This window comes from Ambystoma mexicanum, chromosome 3p (assembly GCF_040938575.1).
Source record: "Ambystoma mexicanum isolate Mex_15411 chromosome 3p, UKY_AmexF1_1, whole genome shotgun sequence".
Lineage (NCBI taxonomy): Eukaryota > Metazoa > Chordata > Amphibia > Caudata > Ambystomatidae > Ambystoma > Ambystoma mexicanum.
In genome coordinates, this window is record NC_090925.1 from 1,101,951,829 (window position 1) to 1,101,967,122 (window position 15,294).

Genomic DNA, 15,294 nt, shown 5'->3' on the forward strand with positions numbered 1-15,294 from the left:
TATCTGCGAAGATATTGATCCATCATATCCTATGACACAGCCACAGTCTGTGCTTCCTCTTTTCTCTGCAGTTATCTGTCCAATTGTTGATTCTGGGAATGTGACTCTCCAACCTACAGACAATGAATCCTGGACAAGTATGCCGCACTCCCCTCCCAGAAGTGCTCACACGTTAGATCCTGCACTATCCATGGGTGAAAAGGGCTTGAAGTCCAAGAGAGATCCTTACCTCATAAAACAAAAAAGAAAAAAGGGCCTTGTTGTGACCATGAAAAAAATAAAAAATGTACCATCTGTCAGGCACTCGAAATCCACATTGACTTCCTTCTTCCAAGCAATTGGATCAGCGAATGTAAACAAAGATGCATGTTCGCAAAAAGTGTAAGAAGCACAGCGAAACGCTAATATGAACCACCAAACTGTTCCTTCAAAAAAAAAAAAAATTCTGGGCTCTGAAAAACAGTTAATCAAATCACCATTATCATATTGTCATGCCCGCGCCGCTGGTGCACGCATTGGCAACCATCATGGACTACTTGGTACTCATTGATCCTTCTAATACTCTTTGAACAACTCCTATTCACGCCTTGGTCTTTTATTTCCATTTGCTCAACTTTGGTTCTTTCTTATTTTATTCAATTAACTACATTTACCATAATGCACCTGGCTACAGTCCTCAATTCCTGGCTATTCTCATTCATCGTTATTGGGACCACAATCCCCAGAAGCCCTATCGGCCAGTGCTGCTTCCCCCTGCTCAGGACCAGAGAGGGAGGAGGCAGATTGTCTTCAGGTGTGCTGCTCCAGGTACTGTCAATTATCCTGCCTCAGAACAGGGCAGGGCTGTATATAAGAAGCTGCCTGCAGGAGCACAGTGTCTTGCATCTTGAGATCTCCCCGCTCCTGTTTGCCTTGACCCGCTACTTTGTATGCTGTTCCTGTTGCTGCATTATCCTGTTTTGATCCAGTGCCCTTTCCAGGCTCCCTGCCTTGCAGCCAATCTCGCTCCTCTGCCTTCTACCTACAGCCCTTGTCCTCCGGGCTTCCTGCCTTGCAGCCTACTACAGTCCTCTGCAGCCCTCTACAGTCAGCGGCCCTGCTCCTCTGGGCTCACTCCTTGCTGCCCTGCTCATCTGGGCTCCCAGCCCTGTAGCCTGCCTCACTCCGGCTGCCTACAGCCCTTGTCCTCTGGGCTCCCTACCTTGCAGCTTGCAACCCTGTGCTGTCTCAAAGCCCTTGTCCTCTGGGCTCCCTGCCCTGCAGCCTGCCTCACTCCGGCTGCCTACAGCCCTTGTCCTCTGGGCTCCCTGCCCTGCAGCCTGCCTCACTCCGGCTGCCTACAGCCCTTGTCCTCTGGGCTCCCTACCTTGCAGCTTTCAACCCTCTGCTGTCTCAAAGCCCTTGTCCTCTGGGCTGCCTACCTTGCAGCCTGCGCCTCTTCACTGCCTACAGCCCTTGTCCTCTGGCCTCCTTCCTTGCAGCCTGCTCCCTCCGCTGCCTACAGCCCGTGTCCTCTGGGCTCCTTCCTTGCAGCCTGTCTCCCTCCGCTGCCTACAGCCCTTGTCCTCTGGGCTCCCTGCCTTGCGGTTGCTACACTCCTCTGCCTTACAGCCTTTTTTACACTTAGCTGCCTACGGCCCTGCTCCTCTGGGCTCCCTACCACACAGCCCTATTCTTTTGGGCTCTCTGTCTGTCGCCTACTACTAATCTATCTCTGTCCTGTTCTTCTGGACTCCCTGCCTTGCACCCTACTACAGTCCTCCGCAGTCCACTACAGTTTGCCTGCACCTAGTGCCACTCTTGACTGCAGACCTTGCTTCCTACTTTGCAGTCCTTCTGTTTTCCTGACTGCTGCTCCATTGTTCTCTTCCTTGAGTCCTCTGTACTCTACCTTTGGTTATCTACTTCAGTCTAACTGTCTTTCCTTCTTTTCCTTCTGCTAGATTGCTCATTGACTTCCTTTTCACTGGATATATCTGTTCTTGTCTTCTCATGTGTCTTATGTAATCCCTTTGTGCAGAGCTTGCCTGTTGGTTTCTGGCAGGCAACCTGTGCCCCTTCCCTTGTCCCGTTCTGAGTGTTACAGACACCCACTGATGTTGTTCCCAGCCATGAGCATACAGCGTGGGCCTCTGTTATAGCAATCTGTGCAGAAGGCTGGAGTTTCCTAAGGTTCGTGGAACACTCCTTCCCATTTCAGCATACACCCCAAGAGGGAATCCAGTTTGTTTGTACCTTTGTATCTTTTGCCCCTTTTGGCTTACAGCTACAGTTTCCTACTCTTCTTTCTTGTTGAACTTCCTGCTGTGTGTGCGTATCTGCTACCTTACTTCAGCACAGCCACCCACAACCTACCTGGGTACCCTGTGCCACTCTTGACAGAGTGCCATTCTTGACACATATCCCCTCCACCCCGTGGAATGATCTGATTCAGGAAATTCACAAAGCAAGTTTACCAATATCCTCCCAAAAATCAGATCTGGCTTCATTGGGGAGTGTCAAGTCGGCAGAAAGTTGTTCAAAACAACAAACTACCGTATATCATCCAACACCCGTGCTAATTGAACAACTGAAAAAAGCAGTTCATAGTTATCTATTGCAATGCTTACTGCTCCCTACACTTTACCTGCCATAAACAACATTGAAAGGCAAAAGTACAGCCTGCAGAGACACTTCAAAATCTAAAACAGTTTTGACCTTCAAATGATTCCTTACAAAATCATGCATTCAATAACACATCAGTTACTACCTACTCTAACAACATGAGACCTCCCCCGGTCATTGCCAGGCAACCTTCTCATTGCATGGTGTTGGATGACAATAATAAATCATCACGACACACTGAACCACTGAATTCTGATTGCCATTTTCCATCGTATACCCTCAATAGACAGAGCATGCTTAACATCTTCGGCGATATGTCTGAATTGGAAGATATCAGCTCTCTCAACATTACTCAGATCGAATTCATCTCAGACAAAGTTGCCTCAATCATTAGATTGTGACTACCGTCAGGAGTTGTTCTCAATACAATCTGGCACGCAAAGATGAAACTATTTGATATGGGATTTCTAGTGGTTCAAGACCCAGAAAGGCACACATTTAGATCACATCAGCAGGTGCCCCCAACAAACATCTACACCTGCGCACAAGCCGGCAGTGATTCTTCACTGAATACACACAAAATACAGTAACCGCTAACTCCTTTGTGTCATATCTCATTCACTTTGGCCAGCTGCAATACTTGAGGATTTTCCCATTTGCAGACATCTTTCCATAACCTTCCATCTACCTATGACATCATGGCGCTTCAGGAAACGTGTCTATATGAGTCCCCAATTTGGGATAACTATGACACAATTCTTTTACCAGCAATTCGACAGGAGAGAAAGGCCAACCCTCGGCGGGGGTGCTAGTTGTGGTAAATAAGAATTGTGGTCTTGCTATTTCTGCATGGGCTTCTGTAAGCTCTTTTAAACTTTTGGTGTGAATTGTATACTCTTGGCATGTATTCGCTCTTATAAACATATACCGCAATCCAGCCGGCCTTACTGATGATGCCTTTTACTCAGGATTAGGGCATCTGTTTGAACTAATTCTACAGACTCCAGATATCACCGACACTGTAGTTGTTGGTGACTTCAATCTAGACTGCGTCTGACCACTCCGCAGTGCGCATTCTAAAGAAGCTATCAAATGTGCCTCTTTTATGTCGGACAGAAACTTTCACATGCTTAATGGTGCCATCGAGGGTGATATTCCTGCCAAGTCAACCTGGCAGCGGGCCACCTCGGCCAGTATCATAGATTATGTGTTTCTTGACCATAATTTATTTAAAAACGTGGTATCCTTTAACATAATTTCTCAAATTCACAGTGACCATAATCTTTTAGCCACGGCCATCAATTGGACTAACAAATCAAGCAAACATTTATGGATGTCACAACAGGTGATGATCAACAATGCTAAATCACGCATTTGTTGGTCAGAACACAGCTTAGAAAAGTTTAATCGAGTGATTCACCATAATACCAAATGCTGTCACCACACACCATACACAACTTTACTTTTATCTTTGCATCGTCCCATTTTTGTGGCAAACCATCTTAAGAGCAAACACTCACACACTTGTGATCCAGAAGTCCGGGCCAAAAAAGCTGAATACTGCTATCAACATAGAATAGCCATTAAATCAGCTCACAATTTTCCGAAATATACTTTAAATTCTCTTGTAAATATAGACAGTGGACCAGAGCTCACAAAGCACAACAACTGCAAAGGCATAGTGAAAAGATGCTTCAAGTGATATCCACAAAAGTCTCGGTAGCTACTTGGGCTCTCCTCAATCAGAGTGTTAAGCCACAACAACCAGTAGCCCAAGTTAATTCTGTCTCAGAACAACAATGGATATCTCACTTCACTGCTCTTTATACTGATGTGGCCTTAGACCAGTTTGTTCAGATTTCCAAGTCAGCTCCACAATGGTCCATAGAATGTTCACCAGAAATCCTAGATCAATTCATTAGACAGGCCAGTTCATCCATGGCAGCGGGACCTGATGGCCTTCACAACCAGTTGTTTAAATCTAATTCAGCTATTTGGTTCTCAATCTTAGACAAAATCTTCAAGCAGGTGCTGCGAACCAAAAAAAATACCTCAGTCATGGAAAACATGGATCATCGTCCCAATTTACAAAAAAGCGGACCGCACATTACCACAGAACTATTGCCCGATTGCGCTTTTGGACGCCCCAGGCAAATTATTTGCCAAATTAATACTACAGGACTTCAATAGGTGGACCAAGACCGGCCAATTTAGAGACCCCCGACAATCATGTTTTGAGGCTAGTATTGATACTGATATTAATCTATTATGTCTCAACGCAATCAAAGCCCGGTGCCAAACAACCAAACAATCTGTCTATTTTGCCTTTATAGACTTGCATGCAGCGTTCGATTCAATATCACGTGTCATCCTGATGTCCAAATTAGAAAGAGAGAAAATTATTTATGCACTTCATTCTCAGACATCAATATGCATTAGACTAAATTTAGATGGCCTTTTATCAACACCCATTGCTACAGCACAGGGCTTGAAGCAAGGATGTCTACTCGCTTCAGCAATTTTCAATTATTTCATACATGATGTTAGCCAAACCTTTGCATCCATTATGTCTGATTGACCACGCTTACATGGTGCTCCCATTAAAGCACTTATGTATGCGGACGATCTAGTCCTTATTGCTAAAACCCTGATAGGCCTTCAAAAGCTGTTAACTGCATTCACCACATATATTGATGTCAATCAACTTACACTAAATACTAATAAATCCTAAATCTTTGTCTATTCAGCATGTAAGACAACACACATGTAAGATTTGTTTGGTCAGTCAAAGAGACAAAACTTTCAATAGTCCCGATTTATACCTATTTAGGCACAATTTTTGAGGGTAGCTCGAATACGACAGGGCAAACAGATAGTGTGGAACAAAAACTGGCCACGGCTGTATCTCTAACAAAAATCATTTTCCACCGATATGGCAAATTTACACTGAAACCAGCATTAGAGTATTGGCTTCAGAAGTCTAACCCTTGCCTTCTTTATGGCCTTGAAAGTCAACCTATTTCGTCACAAATCTCCCTAGACAAATTAGAAGCCACATTTTGGTGAAGTATCTTACTGTTACCACAGTGCACTCCTAGTGCCCGGATTAGTTATGAACTTGGCCTAGTTTCACTCCATGCTATTTGTGGCAACTATGTGCTTGTTTTCGCAAATGATTCATTTCCACGACGCTAACAATATTCTTCAAACTCTGTCAACATACCTGTTTACAACTACTCATGTGTTTGTTCAAAAATGGATGTACGAAATATATGTGTCATTAAGTAGACCTGACATCTCGATAGAGACGTTAATCTCAAATCCAGACAAAGCCAAACAAATGCTATACAGATCTGACTGGATCTTGACGCAAGACAAATGCCTGAATTACAAGAATCATTATGAACCTCTTTTTCACCAAAAACATGTTAAAATCATGGAATCTTATTTAGTGAAATCTCCTTCGCCTTTTATAAGAAATGCTATATTAAGGTTGCGTTCAATCTCTGGCCAACACGTGATCACCAAGCCAGACGCAAATTAATTGGCAAAGAAATTAATTTCTGTCGATTTTGTTTAGACCCTGAAACCCCAGAGTCACTTCAGCATATAATCACATGTTGTCCCAAACTGATGGGGCTACGGCAGATTTATTTCAGAGATCATTGTGTATATCTGGGTGCCTTAGAAATGAGCCACCGGTGGTAATACATTTTATGTGCTGGTAATATGTACATTTATTTAAACACTGTTAACTTTTTAAAAGCTCTTTAGCTATAGGTCTAAGAAGCATATATATACATATGTGTGATATAGTTTCTATGCTTCTTTTATGTTATTACTTTGAGGTGTTTTTAAAAAAATGTCATCTGTTTTTAAATGTTAAAATTGAAAAGTGGATATAATATCAGCTAAATCAATTAAATCAATAAAAAAAAGAAAGAAAAGTAAACTCCCATGCAGATATATTTAGTTTCTACTAGTGACAACAGGTGACTTTCAGAGGGACCTCTGTGGTCTTGTGTCCTGTTACCAGGCAGGTTGCACCAAGTGCTCTCAGACTATACCATCACTCTTCAGTAACTGGCTACACTTATTCTAGAGTAGGCAGACAATACTTTGACAATTATTCAGAAAACCTTTACTACTGGCCAGTGAGATGTTAAAACTACGTTCTGAGTAATCTGAGATTTACCTCTTTATCATCAGCAAAGTTTTCGCCATGCACCATCCCTACTTCATGGTATGCAAAGTCTCCCTCTCTGGCCATCAGACCATCACCAGACGCAAAGGCGTGGCCATCTTGGAGCAGCAGAAACATCATACCTATAAACACAAGAATTCCATTCCATTGTATTCGCTTTTAATCGATAAAAATCATTAGTCATTTTAATTCATAAATATTAAATGCAATCATAACACATCAGAACACCAGGGGGCTTATTTAGAGGGTGGCAGATTTGGTAATCTGATGCCAAAGTAAAATGTACAATGCACACCTGTGTGATTCGATAACACTTATTAAAGTGAGATAAAGTGAAACAAAAAATGTAGTTGACAATTTTAGTGTGCGGGGGATAAAAAACCAACCCTGACACATCGGTGGGAAATGACAAGAGAAAAGAAAAAGAAAATCCCCAAATTAGGGAACTCATGTCCCCTGCACACTATCACAGGCCGAAAAATTCAGCCAAATATTCAGTCAACATTCACTTCATATCAATTTCATGAATCTTATGTCTTTTCGATTCATATAATTGAAAAGCAATTTTGATTCGGAAATCTGCCGGCTTTGCATCGGCCGAATGAAGGCTATTTACGGATGGCACTCCACCAGCTTTACGCCAAGGTTGCAATGGATGGAGACAGTCAGATTTCTCACCCGGTTTCCGACAGCGGAAACCCGATGGAAAGCTGGTGGTGTGCTCTCTTTACTAAGCATGCATTCTGCTGGCGGATTCGGAATCAGCCACAATCTAAATAAGCCCCCATGTCGCCCACAATACAAGAAATACAATTAAAAAAATGCTCACCTCGCACAGTTTTATGAGAGGCCCACGTGCACGCCATTGCTGCAGTGCTTGGCGCTCTAAATAAGAGTTAAGTAACATTCTTCAGCTCACTAACTCTACTGCTGCTATCCTGAGCCATGCTCTACGCATATATTAGGCTACTGCAAAGAGCTTAACATCATATTTCCCCCACCCTCATGAAACTCAGAAAAGACATCCTCACATGGTCCTTCAAAGATCTTCTGCTTCGCACACACCCCCAATCCCTGCAAGTCCAATGTACCTCCTGGCGACAGCCCACATGGCAATTCAACCCCCAACCCTTATTTAGCGCTGTTACATGTTTCTCATTAACTGTACATTTCAATGACTTCCAACTACCTTAAATGATATGCCGGTAAAGCACAGTATTGTAGCGACTGTTCCCCTTCTAACCACCTAATGCATGCGTGTAACCACCACAGGAGTACAGGTCTCCATTGTTTCCCAAAGTAAGGTTCTCACTCAATTGTTACCCAAAATGACATAAATGTCTCAGTGATACTAACATTCCACACCCTTGCTTTCCAGCTATGAGTGTAATATGCCAATCCCAGAGGAATGTTTCTGTTTGATGAGAATAATTGATGCATTTCATTGTAATGGGGCCTTCTATGTCAGCTTTTATTTTATTATGTTATGTTATGGTTTATAGTGCAAAAACGTGCTAAGGAGCAGAAGAGCACTTGACAATGAGAGGCACAGCTTCACCTCACTGATGAGGCCCAACAAGGCTGAAACACGTGTATAGGGTTGCTGTTGGTACTCTTGTTCAGAGAGCAATTGCCATAGCATTTCGGTGCTGGACTGGGCGGGCAAAGACTGATATGCAAATTGATATTTCCCATCTGTGAAAGGTACAGTGAGCAAAAAGCGTGTGCTGCAAACTCTCATCTCAGAACAGGTTATCATGCCATGTTCTTTCTGGAGAGGAGCGCCTGCTACCTTTTTTGAAGTATTTGCAAGGAACTTGGGGTTGGTCACCCTGAGTTACCTGGGGGCAACCAGACGTGGACTCCCTGCTCACTGTGCTTAGAGAGGCTCAGCTTCACCTCACTGATGATGCCCAACAAGGCTGAAACACGTGTATGGGGTTGCTGTTGGTACTCTTGTTCAGAGAGGAATTGCCATAGCATTTCGCTGCTGGACTGCCCATGTGGGCGGGACAAAGACTGATATGCAAATTAATATTTCCCATCTGTGAAGGTACAGTGAGCAAAAAACGTGTGCTGCAAACTCTCATCTCAGAACAGGTTATCATGCCATGTTCTTTTTGAAGAGGAGGGCCTGCTACCTTTTTTGAAATATTTGAAAGAGGAGAGGAGCGCCTGCTACCTTTTTTGGAGCACTTGACAGTGTTTAGAAGCCAGTGTTGGGCCTTAGCCCTAAATCCTTCCTTAGGTGCTTTACATCGGGCAGCCTTACATGGTTCATTCTGGCAGCCTTATTCAATTCCGGATTCAGCATGGTTAGATTGCCTTGAAAATAATTGGCACATTTAAATGAAATTCATTGTTTTACTTGATGAACGTTGTGTTTGCATGTTGCACTTTAATGCATTTGATTATCTTTGAGCTACAATTACCAGGCTGCTTTGTCTTACGTGGCTGGGTGGACGTCTCTCCATCCTCCCCCTCACGGCAAGCATAAAAGGCTTGCACAGGTGTGAAGTGAAGTGCAAAGCCTGTTCGGGCCTGTTTGGGGATGTCGATGGTCAACGCAGGATTATGTGCGACCTGGGTTGCTGTCCTCTCTATTGATTTGAACTGGTGCGTTCATTTATTACTGCTATCTCTACTGTCTAGTTGTATTGCACTGATCTATTCTCACTTGCAGCTATGCTATCATTTCACTACTTACCATCTAAGCACTATCTGCCTCATTACGAGTTTACCAGTAAGTGGTAAAGTTGGCGGTAACCCTGTTAACCCGAACTTTAGTACTACCTCAAATTACGAGCTTTGGTGTTGCCTCCAGGGAAATCCTGAGGGTAAATTTTCCAACTCACTGACGAAAAATCATCAGAATCTGCAGAATTACTGATAATACAGATTTGGTGGTATTTGGGTAGATATACCGCACAGACACCACCAAACTCATAATGAAGCCTATAATATAAGAAAAAAATAATCTTCTGGAATTACACAATGGACACAGGTCTTTTAACCTGCATACCCTCAATAAACTCAGATATCATGGTATTTATAAAAACAAAGGAAATCCTGTTGTCTAGAAATACCAAGACACTTAAACAATGTCTGTTTCTTTGCTCTGCCTTAATGCCAGATCAGCTGTTTAGAATGCAGCCACACACAACGACCTTGTTGAGTCTCAAAAATAAAATTGGCTCTTTCTTACTGAAACCTTGTTCACTATCAGTTCTGCTGCTCACTTTCATATTTTGGTGCCCTGTAACTTCCAAATAAATTGGCTTAACTGTAAATCTAAGAGGGCAGAGGGGGTTGCCATTAATGCCAAGTCTTCTTTGGTACTGTCAGTGGCGTGCCAGACCCTTTTGACTGGGGTGGCCCAAGTGGGACACTGATTTATGCATGGGTGGCAGGAAGTACGAGCTCACACACACAAATAATGATCATAGTTTATGATAATGGGGCGGCACCTGGGGTGGTCAATCAGATTCCAGGGGTAGCCCATGCCACCACAGGCCACTCCTTGGACACGCCACTGGGTACTGTCCAACTTGCATTTGCTGGATTGGGACTAGACTTCCCAAATATATGTGTGTAACTTGTCTCTATCACCAGCCTATCAGTTAGTTCATTGCTACAAGCCTCCTGGCCCAATCAGCGTTTTCGTACAAAATGTAGAGCTCTTTCTTGTCACAGAAGCTCTTCCCTACTCCAATTTGATTATCCTTGGAGATCTCAGTATCTGGTGTGATATCTCTAATGACCCAGATTTGTTAAACTTAATGAAATCCTTCAGTCCCAAGACATCTCGCTGATTATGGCTTCTGCCTCTCATAAATGTGGTCACTGTCTAGATGTACTATTGTATAAAGGTCAAGCTATGTCCTACCAGGACATGTCTTCCCTCCATTGTCTATTTGTTCCTAGAAACACTTGTTATAAATGACTCATCATCATACGCCAGTCGTATGGACAGATCTTTATGCTATAATCTTTTTAATTCAGACAGATAACACAGGATCGCATAAAGCTTCTCCACCTACTGACATTCTTTTACATAGTAAAAAAGACCTTAAGACGATTACAGGCACCCAATTATCATCTGGACTGATTCCCTTCAATCCAGATTCCAACTACGAAGACTTGTATCACTCTAACATGTCGACTCTACAGAAACTCTGTGATTTGAGCATGCCTCTCAAATCCAGGAGTAAGTCTTCAAACAAGAGCAATACATTGCATACTTAGTCACCAAGGTCTCTAAATAAAGAGTACTGAAAGAAAGAAAAAACAAATGTGGCTTACATCTAGAGAATTATTTTGACCGCCAGGCTGCAAAAGTAGCATTGCACCAATACAAAAAGAGCATTCTATGAGCCAAGTCCTTGTTCCTTCAGCATCAGATAGATATTGCTGATAATAGACCTGAGGAACCTTTCTGAAGTAATACAAAAATTAGCAAACCCCCTTGCACTTCATCTAGTCTACGCCCTCTCCTAAATTGACCAACGAATTTAACAAGTTCTTTATGAAGAAAGTTAACTCCATTCCACTGAATATTGAGTCTCAACTTCCCAATATTCAACCCCCTATGTTGGATACTGTTGTCCGGTACCTAGCAGACTGACGCCACCCAAGTTCACCTTCACTTTGGTCACCCTTGAGGAAATACGCATTCTAATTTCAGAGTAAATTAGAACCGTCAAATCACAATTATGATCATATTCCGCCCTGTCTTGCTAAACAGCATGCCTCCCAACTCAGTGATTTCATCACCTCTTTTGTCAACGCCTCCCTGGATCAAGTTATTGTGCCAACAGATCTCAAAAGATTTTTTCTGACTCCCTTGCCCTCTAATTAGGCTTGCTATGGTCCACTAAGTACCTCAGAATATTGTCACTTTGAAACTCCAAAACCTTCTTGAAGAATATGGAATTTTTGGCAAAATCCAGTCCGACTTTAGGCCTTGTCATGGCATTGAAACTGCCCTCATGGCTGTCTAGGATGAGAAATATAAATCAGAAGAATTGAACCGTGAAGGTGAGTCTGGATTACCACTTAACTCATATAACTGTTATCAAAAATATGTTTATTCAGTACACTGGTTATTCGAAATCACATAAAATACACTGTATCATATAGGCAATTTGAACTCATTACCAAAGAAACCAAAGAAACAAAACAAATCTTCCATCAATCATTCACAGTCACACCAACAAATGTCCACTTTCACACTCAAACGAGGTCGCGAGAAGGACGGTCAAATCTCATAGAGACCTCATCGCTCAACACACAAAATTTACAGTTAACGGTATAACCAGATGAATTTTCAGTTCATACACAAGTCCACATATAGTTCATGTAGACTTTTCACATGATTTTCATGGTGATTTTTCCATCGACAGAGGAAAGACAGGAGTGCGAAGATAACCACCCCTGATATTTGTCCTGAAGAAGGTCCTTTTGAACTGTGTGGCCACCACCGATGGCCTGGTAGTGACCGAAACATATGTAGACGTGAAAAGTCTACATAAACTATATGTGAACTTGTGTATAAACTGAAAATTCATCTGGGTTATACCACTAACTGTGTACATTCTGTGTGTTGAGCGATGAGGAGGTCTCTATGAGGTTTGACCGTCCTTCTCGCTACCTCGTGTGCGTGGGAAAGTGGACATTTTTTGGTGTGACTGTGAATGATTGATGGAAGATTTGTTTTGTTTCTTTGGTTTCTTTGGTAATGAGTTCAAATTCCCTATATGATATAGTGTATTTTATGTGATTTCGAATAACCAGTGTACTGAATGAATATATTTTTTATAACAATTATGTGAGTTAAGTGGTAATCCAGCCTCACCAACTTGGTTCAATTCTTCTGATTTATATTTGTATTTTGCCTGAAGAACTGTTTGATGTAGAGGCACCCTTATTAACGATTTCTTTGTCTAGAATGACATTCTAAGGTCTACCGATGAAGGTGATCTGAGCATGGTGGTCATGATGGATCTAGCGGCAGCCTTTCGATACAGTTCATTTCAAATTTTTATTTCCAGATTGATCGAGAACTCCACTACAAGGGCTAGACCCAACAAACCATCAATGAAAAAAATTGTTAAAAAGGTAGGACAGTGAGGGCATTACATTCCTTTATTCCATGCTCTTCTCCCTTTCTATTCATTAAAATGTTTACACTCTGGATTAAGTAACTGGGTATCAGTAAAAATATTTGATAGCCCTATAAGTGAAAACAACTATGATTGACTGGTTACTGCGACTCAGACATTTGGTCCCATTCATCAGGACCTACAGATTCATTCATTTAGAATTCAAAAGCTGGTCAGTGTATAAGGTAATTATACTGCTACATGTGACACCGGTTAATTCCTGGACCATTTAGGAAAATCTCCTTTGGATCTAGTACTATTTTATTTGACCCAGGCCATCCTTAACTATGACTCCATAGTCGATGCGCAGGTCTGTTATTGTCTTGCAGTGTACATGGGAAATAAAAGAAGTGCCAACTGGCATAAGTAAGCAAATAAAAATATGAAGTTATCAATGGCAGTTACAACACAATTACCCACATTAGTCAGGCGATGGTGGGCATTTTTGAGTGAACATCACTTTTGAATGTTTCCATCTATGGATATAAACACGCCCTTTATTAGTACCAGTGCATTTTTGGCCTGGTATTCTTTTTATGTGCATTAAAGTCATGCATGGCATCCCTGTATGCCTCTCAGAGGCATATCTCAATTGATCATTATAAGGCTCTAGGCCATGATGCGGAACTCAAGGCAACAATACATTCAAGAGCAGTCAATAAAACATGCAGTGCAGTAATATTAATCAAGCATGCTAATACCTATAAAATGATTTTCCTGAAAAACCTAAAACACTTCGTTAATTTATACAAAACTTTTATGAATCTCTCAGTCCCCACACTACCTATACACAGGTCCACGTGTTCAGATTCAATCTCTCCAAGATAGGAAGCTTGAGATAGAATCATATTCTTTCATACGGACCTCAAGTGTACAAGTGCTTGAAGAACTAGTACAATTTGGGTTTTGGGCAAATAGAGTTTTTATCGACATTCATGAGTCCTAGTAAAATGGCCTAAATGCTCTAGAGCATACACACGTCCTCTTATAAATGACAAGCTACATCATAAAAAGGAACCTTTTAAAAATGCTTACAAATGATTAGGTCCGTTATTAGGGCTATCAGTGGTTAGTCAATTCCTAGCCATAGTCTATAGCTAGTTACTAGTGCTTTGTAAAAACCCAATATAGTCTTCCTGACCAGTAGTTTACATAATCTTAGATGACACCATCCAGCGTCTCATTTTCTTATTCCAGGCGTTGGATACAAATTGGGCCACATCCCACTTACTTGTAGATTTACATAGTCTTAAGGCATGTCCAACATCCCATGTACCATTTGCAATAAAGGTTTCAAAAAAAGACTTCTTAATATTTATAAAGCGGACACAAAGATAGAAAGTCTACAATGGGCCTCATTCCGACCCAGGCGGTAAGGGGTTTACGGCAGCGTAAACAGCGCCGACCCTTACCGCCTGATTCCGAGGTCCCTTAGCGCCATGGGGGATTTAACACCTGCTTTTAGCAGGTGTTAATATCCATGGCGCTAAGGGACCTTGTTGTTAATTACGCCACCGTAATTTACGGTGGCGTAATTAACGCCTTCCCCACTCCCATTATGCCCTATGGGGCAAAAATGGGAATGGGGAAGGGTAAATGGGGATTGGGGATTTACCGCCCCGCCAACCTCAGAATGGGGCGGTAAGTCCGCCAACCACCATGGCGTAAACGTAGTTTACGCCATGGTGGTAAAGGTACGACCCAGGCGGTAACTTACCGCCTGGGTCGGAATGAGGCCCAATGTATTCCTCATGCATAGAGTGGAAACAACAATATGAGGGTTTGTTCCTTTCCCTCCTGGTTGTGAATCCACTGAGGGGTAAAATCCTAAACTGTAGTTTCACAAGGAGTTTCCTGTCATTTAGCTCCAACCTATCGTGACATTTCTCGCAACCAACCATACCCTTTACTACACAGTATTCATTGATGGATCTGTTGACCTTGTTGTTGCACAACTTATCATAACTCACCCTTTATTCATATGCTTTTTTCAAAGTGTTTTTGGCATTGTAGGCACTGGCAACAAGGGTTATCCTAAAGTTCAAACAGGTGTAAAGAATGAAACATGTTGTATATGAACTTAAACCAGGACAAATTACTTGCACCAGCAGAATAAAAAAGATTGTTACGCGAGTCTAGGTAAACTTAAAGATGCTCCGAGTTCCAGATCTTTTTTTTTTTTTTTTAAATTTCTTTATTGGTTTTACAACATCAGAACAATCAATCATTAATCAGTGCAATATTCGTAGGCCTGAACAGCAGGTCTTAACTATCCCAACTATCCCGTCCCTCCCCCCCCCCACCGAGACCCCATTGGAACTCTCA